This window comes from Anomaloglossus baeobatrachus, chromosome 2, assembly GCF_048569485.1.
Source record: "Anomaloglossus baeobatrachus isolate aAnoBae1 chromosome 2, aAnoBae1.hap1, whole genome shotgun sequence".
NCBI lineage: Eukaryota > Metazoa > Chordata > Amphibia > Anura > Aromobatidae > Anomaloglossus > Anomaloglossus baeobatrachus.
The window spans coordinates 230,916,966-230,929,588 of NC_134354.1; positions in this window are offsets into that span (position 1 = coordinate 230,916,966).

The following is a 12,623-nucleotide window of genomic DNA, read 5'->3' on the forward strand; positions in this document are numbered from 1 at the left end:
GTCTGGGGCAATTGTTTAAACATTGGTTTTGCACTTAATAGCTACATTGTGCTATACTAATATTCCATCTCTGGCATATGGGTGCTTGCATATTTTGATACTATCATTGTCCCCACACTCAGGGGTTACTCTCCCTTTCCATGCGGTTTTTAATGTCATTTTTAAACATGGCATATTTTTTCTTGTGTGTGTTTTTTGTAATTTGCATTGTTCAATAAATATTTGTCAGATTTTGCACCATATATTACTCCCTTTCTACTGTATTTTATAAATCCCAACCACACCTCACATCAAACCTGTCAGACACACCAGTGGGATGGTCAAGCTAGAGTAGGGCTGTAGCGCCCCTGACTACATCAGGGTGCTACAGGGAACTGCATCCTGCATCCCTCAAAGTGAGAGGGAGAAGAGAGTTAGCCCTCAGAGAGTGAGGAGCAGGGGAGTTGGAGCTCTCAGGGAGGTGACAGGTTGGGTCGCAAACGGTGGTCCGGGACCACAGGAGTCGGGGACCGGTATTAGGAACACTGGACAGGAGTGTAAGAGACGCAGTCTCGGAGGACTGTTAGCACCAGAAAGCCCAGCCACCTTACCGGTACCGAGCACAGCGGAGTACAGGAAACTAGATCAGAGAAGAGCTTAAAGCGCCTTGGTAATTAACCTGTGGAGGATAGTCTCTTTATGAACTTTCCCCAAGAGCTCAGAGATTGGAGGCATCAGCACAACACAGGGGATAGGGTTCTCCAAAATACACAACCCACTAAAATCCCAAGTGCCAGCCACCAAGAGCACAGCTGCCATACGCACGGGTAGCGGGGCCCCGACAGCTTCAAGCCAAGGGGCCACAACTGTCAATCAATTTGTGCATGGAGGCAGGGCTCCGGACTTACCAAGTGACACTAGTGGGAGCGGGATCTGGACGGGCTCCCCCCGTAGAGACTGCGGTGCCTAGAGACTTTGGTTTACCATCTGTGTGAGTGTCTGCTTATTCCACTTGATCCAGCACCACGACTACCGCAGTGAGTAATCTGACTCCTGCACCCTGCTTCCCAAGGCCAAGCCACCCGTTCACCAAATACCCACTATCCGGGGCCTTCCCTACCTGCGGAGGGACTGACACCTGGCTTCCCCACACCATCTTCCCCGGTACTCCCTTCGGCACCGACAGAACTCCCCTTTACCGCAACCCGCAGGTGGCGTCACAAACATTCATCCCCTGTAAATATCCCCTTACATTTGAAGTGGCCGCAAGCCCCTGGGTCTGGAGACTCTCGAGCCACAGCAACCCCGGATCCGAGCAGTTCGACTGCTGCTGGGGCGGCACACCTTTAAAATTCCTGGAGTCACAAACAGGATGAGAACTGGGCCCACTAACCCGGGTGACGTGTGCCTTACAGAAATGTCAAAATCTAAAAAGTGACTGTAAAATTACCTTGCCGTCATCTTGCCCGCCATATTTTGGCACCAAAAACAACAACTACACCATCATCCCCAGCAAAAGGCGAAGCCCCGCCCCTGTCCCAGAAGAGCCTGGTGACAAAAAACCAAGGGGGGCGTAACAGGATGTGAAGGCGGAGCTTGGCGCAGGGACACCAGGACTCTGCATTAAAGTTCCTGGAAGGAGAAGCAGCAAGATGTCGGAACACCGAGACTGTTCACCTGAGAGTGCTGCTCCTGGGACGGCTAACTGGATCAAGAAGGAGACGGAGCAACTCTGCAGGAGAATCCGGCCGCGATTCCAGTTCATGCTGGATGACTGGAGAGTCAAGATGAGGAGCGTTGCCGCTGCGGTGCGGGCCCATGAAGTGGAAGCCCTGCGTGTAGAGTGGGTAAGCAGTAACCCAGTTCCGGTTGCTTCGGCCTACAGGGCTGCGGAATCCAGTCTGCCCACGGCCACCGCAATAGCCATGCCACCTCCTCCACCCACGGCTGCGGCTGCAGCCAAGCCACTAGCCCTGATATCGGCAGCGGAACCTCCAGCCCCCGCGGAAGATGAGCAGGCCGCAGCTCCTACGGCCTCCCTACCGGCCAGACCAGACCAGGCCACGACTCCTCCAGCCTCACCACTATATCTTGTTGCAGCTGCAGAAGAGGAACCCGCCGACATGCCGGTTCCACTGCAGCGTGGCCTCCCGGTAGCTGCCGGGGCCACGGGACTCCGTCTACCCCCGGTTCCCCTGGAGGAGGAACCCAAGGTCAATGCCCCCTACTAGAAAAGGCAACACCAGCAGCTGCTCAAAGAAATGGCTACAGTACCGCCCCGTAGCAGCAGCCGAGCCACTCGGATCCGGAGCCGCGTTGGCTTGAGGCGTCTCCGGACCCGGGGGGTCCACGCGGACACTCGAATCAAAAAGGAGTGGGGGAGTATATACACGGGATTAGGAAAGTTCGTGATGCCACCCACGGTGCGTGGTAAGATATTGTACCACCGCTGCTGTTGGGGATGCCCGGTGACGATGGTATGGCAGCAAGGTGTTTCAACCCCTCCGTGGGTAGGGTTTTTTTTCCCCGGGAGCCCGGTGACGGTGGTGAAGGGGTGCTGTTGGGGAGTAGGAGAAGAGTTTTCAGTGTACTCAGTCCAGAAATAACCACACCGATAGCTTGTAAACCAGAGTTCGGAGCATCACTGCAGCTGAAAGGGAGCACGCTTGGGTCCTTGCCCTTGGTATTGCGGTTAGTCTGTGACCCTTTCCTTGGCACCTGTGTTTTCTTCTTTGGACCCTCAAGACTGAAACTTTTCGGGTCCTGCTCACCCGTATGGCTAACGGAGTGAGCTTGCTCTCAGGGTTCACGCGTACAATTTCTTTGGACTGTATTGGGAAAGTCCTATCCCATCGGTGCGCTAGTACCCCGATTTTGGAGCGGTTTGGGAATGACACTTGAAGTCTTCACCCCCGTCGGGTAAATTACCAGGATGCATGAAGCTACTTCCTGGCCTAGGGTCCACGTACCCCGTCGTGCCCTGGCCCCTACTCGGTGATAGCTCAAGGCCGCCGGCTGCCCTCCTTGGCAGTCCGTGCCCCTTGACACTGTCCCTTGCGACCGGGGTTCCAGCACCGACCAGGCCCAGACCAACGTCTGCCACCTAGTACTTGGGAGCACTGCTCCATTTGTCACCTCCTTCTCCTTCCACTACCACTTCACTTCTCCTCTCACTTTCTCACTCTCCCCTACCAACCCCCCATGTAGGCGGCCCTATTCCCTTCAGACCCCCCAATGGTGTGTCTGGTGGGTACAATGTAAAGTGTTTCTAGGGTTTTTGATTGGCTCGGCTGTTAGCAACACCAAAGGACCAGGACCCGTAACCAAGGAGGGTGGATACTGTGCTGAAGGGCAGATTGCACAATACCCTGTGACGACCTGATAGGCCAGGGTGTCACACTACCACAGAGCGGCGTCGGGCATAAGTTGCTGCCCGCACGCACAGAGAAAAGGAGCATCTGAGAAAGGCTACTTTCCATGTCAGAGGGCCACGATACCAGAGCCTTGTGGAGCAGTTCGACCCCGTTAAATGTTGGGAGTTCATAGCAGAGCTGGGCCTTGCTGCTGGGGTTTTTGTCTCCAGGAGGGATGTCGCAGAACACCTCTCAAAGGGGCACCCCAGACGAAATCTGAAGCCGAGAGACATGGTCTCCTATTGCTGACATTGTGGTGAGTGGGGCTGGTATGCCCTGGAGGTGAGAAGGCACATCATGGAGGGCGAAAGAGTGGTGCCAGTGTAACGCCCTGGAAAACCAGGTAGATGTACACATAGGCCCCCACATAACACCTATACCACAAAGGGTTAAATCAGCCGACCTGAAACCCTAGTCACCCCCCTCAGGGAAGGACAGACACACCAGTGGGCGGGACCAGGCGGTTAGGAAACGCCCACCTAGGGGTCTAGAGAGCCCGGGGCGGGAAAACAGTCAGTTAACGTTCAAGTTCAAGTTGGAGTGGAGGTGCCAATCTGACAGCTGCCAGGGTCGGAGCCCTGACACCTTGGCTAGGTGGCAGACGGTAGCCAGAGTCTGCAGGAAACGGGAAGATGGCTGTCGGGGATCCGAGGTAGCCTGGGACAGGGTTGGAGCCCGCCGGTACCGACACCGGAGAACCGACCCGGAAACCGTGTGCACAGAGGGGGTACTTGGCCCTGAAGCCAGAACCAGCACCAACGACCTAGCTAATTAACCAATTGAGGGCAGGATTTTTGGTCCTGTCCCAACCTAAGTCCTGAAAAACAGACAACCACCCACAGAGAGGGATAGGGCAACTGCCAGGGTCCGTAGATTCCAAGGGTCAGCGTCAGATGGGCACGGCTCCCAACCAAAGGACCGGGAGTGGACTCCCGTGTTTCAAACCGGGAATCATGAATGGATAAGAAAGTCAGGTTTAACACTGCGCTAAAACCATGAAGCCAAACGATGTGATGAATTCTTTGCTATATTTTCTTTATTTAGGCCAAGTCTACATGTTTCAAAGGCATGTCCGCCTTCTTCATCAGGACAAAGGAAAAAACAGCATCCTTTGTCCTGATGAAGAAGGCGTAACAGTGTCACTGACATCTGCACTACAAATCCCAACCACACCTCACACGAAGGCTGGACAGACACACCAGTGGGTTGGTCAAGTTTGAGCACGGCCGCCCACCTAGGGGTCAGGCAGACTGGTGGGAGAGAGGAAGTCAGTTGGAGTCAGCTCTCAAAGTGAGAGGGAGAAGAGAGTTAGCCCTCAGAGAGTGAGGAGCAGGGGATTTAGAGCTCCCAGGAAGGCAACAGGTTGGGTCGCAAACGGTGGTCCGGGACCACAGGAGTCGGGGACCAGTATTTGGAACACTGGACAGGAGTGTAACACACGCAGTCTAGGAGGACTGTTGGCACCAGAAAGCCCAGCCACATTACCAGTACCGAGTATGGTGGGGTGCAGGACCCTAGATCAGGGAAGAGCTTCAAGCGCTTTGGTAATTAACCTGTGGAGGATAGTCTTTTTATGAACTTTCCCCAAGAGCTCAGAGATTTGAGGCATCAGCACAACACAGGGGATAGGGTTCTCCAAAATACACAACCCACTAAAATCCCAAGTGCCAGCCACCAAGAGCACAGCTGCCATACACACGGGTAGCGGGGCCCTGAAAGCTTCAAGCCAAGGGGCCACAACTGTCAATCAATTTGTGCACGGAGGCAGGGCTCCAGACTTACCAAGTGACACTGGTGGGAGCGGGACCTGGACAGGCTCCCCCCGTAGAGACTGCGGTGCCTAGAGACTTTGGTTTACCATCTGTGTGAGTGTCTGCTTATTCCACCTGATCCAGCACCACGACTACCGCAGTGAGTAATCTGACCCCTGCACCCTGCTTCCCAAGGCCAAGCTACCCGTTCACCAAATACCCACTATCCGGGGCCTTCCCTACCTGCAGAGGGACTGACACCTGGCTGCCCCACACCATCTTCCCCAGCACTCACTTCGGCATCGGCGGTACTCCCCTTTACCGCAACCCACAGGTGGCGTCACGAACATTCATGCCCTGTAAATATCCCCTTACATTTGAAGTGACCTTGAGCCACAGCAACCCCGTATCCAAGCAGTTCGACTGCTGCTGGGGCGGCACAGGGCCACCTACCTAGGGGTCAGGCAGACTGGTGGGAGGGAAGAAGCAGGAGAGTTGAGAGTAGCCCAATGAGTGAGGAGCTGAGAGTAGTAGCTCCCAGGGAGCGAGACCAAGGTTGGGTCGCAGACGGTGGTCCGGGACCATAGGAGTCGAGGATCGGTTGCAGTGACATTGGAAAGGGTGCGACAAATATAGTCTAGGAGGACTGTCGGCATCAGAACCCCAAAAGAACTGACCGGTACCGAGCACGGCGGGGTACATGACCCTATGTCGGGAGCAAGTTTATCCATCCTGATAATTAACCTGCGAGGGAGAGTAAATTCATCAGCTTCCCTAAGAGCTCAGACATTGAAGGCATCAGCACAACGCGGGGGATAGGCTTCTCCATATAAAGCAGCCCAATTGATATCCCAAGTGTCAGCCATCAAGAGCACAGCTTCCCTACATACAGGTAACGTTGCCCCAAAAGCTTCATGCCAAGGGGCCACAACAGACAACTAAAATTGTGCACAGAGGCAGAGTCCGGACTATCAAGTGACACCGGTGGGAGCGGACACCTGGACGGGCTCCCTTGTAGAGACTGTGATGCACAGAGCCTTTGTTTTATCATCAGTGTGAGTGTCTGCTTTATAATCCTCATTCTGCACCTCAACTACCCACAGTGAGTAACCAGGTCCCCTTGCACCCTGCGCTCCCATATATCCCCCATCAAAAACCCCAGAGGCCGGGGCCTTCCCTACCTGCGGAGGGACTGACACCTTGCTGCTCCACACCATCTTCCCCGGTACTGCTTCCAGCAGCGGTGGTACTCACATTACCGCAACCTGCAGGTGGCGTCACAAACTTCTCCCCTGTAAATATCCCCTCCAAGGATGGGAGTGTTAGGCGAGCCCGGGTCTGGACCCCTCGAGCCATGACCACCCCGGATCCGAGCACCCCGGTCTGCGTCGGGGCAGCACATTAACAAATATATAGATGCTGGTAGACACGTGTATTCCTAATCTATTTTTATACAATGTGCATTAACATCCACCTACATAGTAATGGTTGGATGGTAAACATGAATTGATGCCTCGACAAGCGTATTTGATATGCAGTTTGCTAGCCAGTGCTGGTCTAAGCTGGCTGAGTGTAATGGGAACATTATACAATGCTGCATATCTGCTAACTATACATCAGCCTTGTCATTACTCCCTCTTTATTACTGACATTGACAATACTGTAAATCGCTCCATTACTTGATTTTCAAGGCCTTTTCTTTCTCTTTGCAGTAGAAAAAATTTAGAACTACAGAACAATGTGTGTGTGTGTGTGTGTGTGTGTGTGTGTGTGTGTGTGCGCGCGTGTGTATAATTTTTTTTCTGCACTTTGCATTTTACCACTAGAGTGGTGCTTCTAATCTAAGTTTCCTGCCCCTGCTCTTATACTCGCCCTCCGCTGACTTTACCTTCTATGCTGTCGCTCCTGTCACTTTACCACCTGCCAGATTACTTCAGTGTTTCATGAAGCGAGCTGGTGGTCACTGGTCTCTCTTCAATACAAGTCTATGAGAGCCTTATTCTGGCCTCATTCTGGCTCTCATAGACTTGCATGGAGAATTTGTGAAGTAATTCTGAATTTTCAGATAGTCAGAAGTCACAGTCACAAGATGGTGCTGCAGGACCAGAGTGGTGCGAGTAAGAGGTGAAAATGCCAAAGGGTTATAAGGCCGGATGCAAGGAATAGATTAAAGCCACTACTCCAGCAGTGACAAAAAAAAAGAGGGTTTTAGGGTTTTAATGTTCCTATTGATTTCATTAAATTTTTCAAATAGTAAATGGCTTCTGTAAACCACTAATCTGTTAGGTTTCTGTTAATATTTTGCAACTGAAACCTGACAAATTAAAATCAAATTGGAAATTTGGTCAGTATTGTGCATGTATATTTTAATGCAAAATACAGGAACGCATTAATTAGAGAAGTATAAGGATATGTACATGTAGCGTCCCTGAGCCACTCAGGGCACTACAGGGAACTGCATCTGTGACGCCCTGGCACAGCCAGGTTGTCACAGAAAGAGTTAATCCTCCTTGGTAATATGATCTCACACCAGTGCAGTAGGACAAACCACAGCCCCCAGTGTAAGAGAAAAGCAGAGCAGAGGGGAGGGGCTGGGCGGAGAGTGTTTGGAGAGGAGACAGGACAGGAGCCTGGAGCTGCAGCTCCCAGGCTGCTAGCAAAGCGTGCTCCGAGAGGGCCGGGACAGGCTGTAGTGAGGAAGGGGCCAGAGGTAGCCGGAGCAGGGCGGTGGCCCCTCGGTACCTGGGTACCCGGATCACTACAGGGGAGTGGATTCCCCGTTCCCGGCTGAGGAGAAAGAGGAAGAGAGTGGAGAGAAAGGCACCTGGCTGCAGGGAAAGAACAACAAGGGCTGCTGCACCGTGTGTGGGACACTAACACCCCCATACCGAAGGCTGCGGACACCGGCAATTCCTAGTTTACCAGTGACTCCGTGTGACTTACTTATGAGTACACCCGTGCCCTCGGGCACCGCACTGCAGCACTGCGCCCTGCTCCCTGCTTACCCCATCACCGGGCCCCGGGACAACCAACCCCCTACCCACGGAGGGGAGAAATAACATCTAGCTGCTCCATACCATCACTCCCGGGATCCCCGTCCAGAGCAGCGGTGGTGTTCCACACAATCACCACAACCGTGGGTGGCGTCACGGACAATCTCCCTTAACAAAACCCCTTTTACTGTGGAGCCTGGGATCACAGACCAGGTCACGCCACCGTGATACCCACAGAAGTGACTCTGTGGCCCGGATCTGAGTACCCCTGGTCCCCGGGCGACACATTTGGCGTCACGAACAGGATCGAACCCATCCAGTTACCTGGAGGAAGTGCGCCTTGCCCCGTCCGTCAGCGGCGTCCCGCTGAGGAAAAATCCCGAAGTCCGCCATTTTAGCCGCCATTTTAGGCGCCAAAAACAACAGCTTGGCGCCTTCTTCTCCGAGCGGCGGGCGCGAAAAAGAGGCTCCGCCCCCTGAGAACGCGGGCGGAAGTGAAGCTCCGGAGGACCGGAAGCGAAAGGGAAACTTTAAAAGTTGCTAGAAGGACTGCTCCCGAGTACCAAGGGGGAGCAGGAGGAAGGAACCGCAGTTTATGTGACCAGGACTGTAAAGGCAGGGACGCCAGGACTCTGCCAGCATTTGGTTCCTGGAAGAGGCCGCCGCAGCGATGCACCGACCCGTTACCCCTGTTACCGGTAACGGAGCCCGCAGCGCCTGTGGGGGAGGACCCAGACCTGGGGTCCCCAGGCCTCACCTTTGTCACCGCCCTGCCACCGGCCCCGGCAGTCCGCCCGGCCGCGACGGAGATGACGACGGCTCCGGCAGTCCGCAACGGCAGCGAAGTACCAGTCCCGTTGACCAATCTGGAGCCGTTCCTGGACTGGGGTCAAGGGGTGCTGCCTGGGTTTTAGGGGCAGCACCAAGGCTAGGTTGTTTGGGTGGGTGACTAAAGGACCCGTTATGTTGCCATTATTAAAAGTGTTATTGTTGTCGAAACGTTGAAGCAATGTACATCCCGCTGTGGGAAGATTGAAAATACGTGTGTGAAAATGTTTAAAATGTTTTATTCTTTTCCCAGTTTAATAAATGTTGGTGCCTAGACGGCCCGAGGACGGGCCGTGTTTTACCAAGGGAGTGTGTGACGCCCTGGCACAGCCAGGTTGTCACAGAAAGAGTTAATCCTCCTTGGTAATATGATCTCACACCGGTGCAGTAGGACAAACCACAGCCCCCAGTGTAAGAGAAAAGCAGAGCAGAGGGGAGGGGCTGGGCGGAGAGTGTTTGGAGAGGAGACAGGACAGGAGCCTGGAGCTGCAGCTCCCAGGCTGATAGCAAAGCATGCTCCGAGAGGGCCAGGACAGGCTGTAGTGAGGAAGGGGCCAGAGGTAGCCGGAGCAGAGCGGTGGCCCCTCGGTACCTGGGTACCCGGATCACTACAGGGGAGTGGATTCCCCGTTCCCGGCTGAGGAGAAAGAGGAAGAGAGTGGAGAGAAAGGCACCTGGCTGCAGGGAAAGAACAACAAGGGCTGCTGCACCGTGTGTGGGACACTAACACCCCCGTACCGAAGGCTGCGGACACCGGCAATTCCTAGTTTACCAGTGACTCCGTGTGACTTACTTGTGAGTACACCCGTGCCCTCGGGCACCGCACTGCAGCACTGCGCCCTGCTCCCTGCTTACCCCATCACCGGGCCCCGGGACAACCAACCCCCTACCCACGGAGGGGAGAAATAACATCTAGCTGCTCCATACCATCACTCCCGGGATCCCCGTCCAGAGCAGCGGTGGTGTTCCACACAATCACCACAACCGTGGGTGGCATCACGGACAATCTCCCTTAACAAAACCCCTTTTACTGTGGAGCCTGGGATCACAGACCGGGTCACGCCACCGTGATACCCACAGAAGTGACTCTGTGGCCCGGATCTGAGTACCCCTGGTCCCCGGGCGACACACATCCTCTTGGGGATGCAGGACCTACCCCCGGGACCTGGAGTACCAGTGCCGATACCACCAAAGCACAACCAAAATCCTAGTTCTCCACTCCACACCAGGCATAGAGGGTTAACCATGTAAGGGGATGGTCGCCATGGAAGGAACGAGTCCCAGGATTAGCCAGCCTGGTGGGAGGAGTCAGCAGTGAGTCTAGAGAAGTGAGGCACACAGAGAGGTGTGCAGACGTGCCGGAGCTGGGTCCATGCAGCGGTGACCCTGGGACACAGGAGAGAGGTCGCCAGGTCGGCTACGGGAGATACCGCTGGGACCGGAGCACACACGGGGCACAGGGCCCTAGAACAGGCACCAGTTCTACACGGCTTGATAAATACCTGCCCGATGAGGACACCTTCATGGACTTCACCGAACCAAATAATCCGGGGGCATCAGCAGTAAACTAGGATCGGGGTTTGGACACTTACCTCCCCACAGGGTCCGCACTGCCCGTCGTACAGAGAAGGAGACTGGACCCCCTAAAAAGGGCAGGCGGGCCCCAAACGCTGCACGCTACAGCGACCCAACCAACAGAGAATGCCGGAGACAGAGCAACCTGGGTCACTACATTGGCACTAATACTCCAAGGGACCTGAACCAGTAATCCAAGGGCCTGAGTGAGTAGAGACTGTTCAAAACAACCTGGTGTGGTCTCCGTTATTACTCCGTCACATCACCCAGGCACGACCCTACCTGTGGAGGGCCTAACACCATTGCTGCAACCACCACCAGCTCTGAGAGTACCCACATTTCGCAACGGCGGTTCTCCATCAATAACCGCAAACCGCAGGTGGCGTCACGAACATTCTCCCCTGTAAATATTACCCCCTTATACAAAAGAAGCCCTAGCGGGCAACGGCCACCTGAGTGACATCCCCATTTGCAACCGCCCGGGACCGAGTACCCCCTTTCCCTGGGCGCGACATACACAGCAGCGCTATGATAGTCCATCAGCAGCTCCAGTGGATTTCTTGATGCACTGAACTGTATTAGAAATCCTTAAGCTCCGTGTTTGTGGCTGAACATAGCCTAAATCGTTTTTAGGATCTACTCCTGGTTCTCAACAGAAAATACCTACCAAATGTGCACTTTTGAAACGTGTCTTAGCTCTGGTCTTATACAGTGTGTCCACCCATATCCTGTCCACCGCCACTAACTTGAGAACGGCAGTAGCTATAGGCATAGAAGTGGTGTCTAGGTATAGTAAAGTATCCATGCGCTACGCAATGAAACCATCTATTTCGCCCACCTGGTTGAAAACAACGGAGTTAGCATTTTTATTTCGAAAACGGAACAAGATAGAGAAAAAAATTGAATTACAAAGTTGTAGGGCATCATCAATTCAATACGAATCGACACCTTGCATACAGAAATGCTATGATTAGAACATGTAAAACTCACAACGCTGCGGACGTGAAGCGATAACTCATGGAGATCTTCCTACAAGTCATTGGGTATGGTGGCTGCGTGGAGTGGCCTCCACGCTCACCTGACCTGACCCCATTGGACTTTTTTCTGTGAGGTCATATCAAACAGCAGGTGTATGCAACCCCTCCACCAACATTGCAGGACCTATGATGACGTATTACAGATGCTTGTGCAAACGTGTCACCTACCGTATTGCACAACGTGCAGCAAGATACAGTATGCTGTCCAGAGTCTAGATGTGCATTGCAGCTGACGGTGGCCACTTTCAGCATCATAGTTAAATGAGCGCCATATGCGTGACCAGAATTCAATGTTTTGGGGGGGTCATGGGTTTCATATTAACATTTCTGTATGCAAGGTGTCGATTCGTATTGAATTGATGATGCCCTACAATTTTGTTTATTCACTTTTTTTCTCTATCTCGTTCCGTTTTCGAGATAAAAATGTTAACTCCGTTGTTTTCCACCAGGTGGCCCTATAGGTCGTTTCATTGCGTAGCGCATGGCTACTTTACTATACCTAGACACCTTCTATGCTTATGTGACGCCGTGGCCTAGCCAGGTGGTCACAGACACAACATCATACACACCACCTTCCCTGGACAGGTCACACCAGTCACACATTAAATCCTTGTTGCCACCCTCCAGGGTTGATGTCCACACCAGGTGGGGCGGAGCCAGGTGGTTGACCCCGCCCACCGAGGAGTTCACAGGCCTGGAGGCGGGAAAAACACAGTAGTCAGTCCAGTCGTGGGCAGTGGAGTGTGAGGAGTGAAACTGTTGGTGTCTGGGTGGGAGCCCAGGCACTTCCAGCAAGGCAGGCAGACGGTGGTGGCCGTCTGCAGGAGTTGGTGAAGGTCAGCGGAACCATAGGACCGGGGTCGGGTGGTGGCCCGCCGTTACCGAACCGGGGAGCCGATTGGAGCCAAGCACCAGGCAGGGTACTCAGACCCCGACTAGGCTTGAAGCCAACCTTTAGTCAAATTTACTGATTGCGGTCTGGACCTCAGGGGTTCATTCCCACCCAAGTCCCGATTGAAGGCAACAGCCCAACCGTTCCGGATAAGC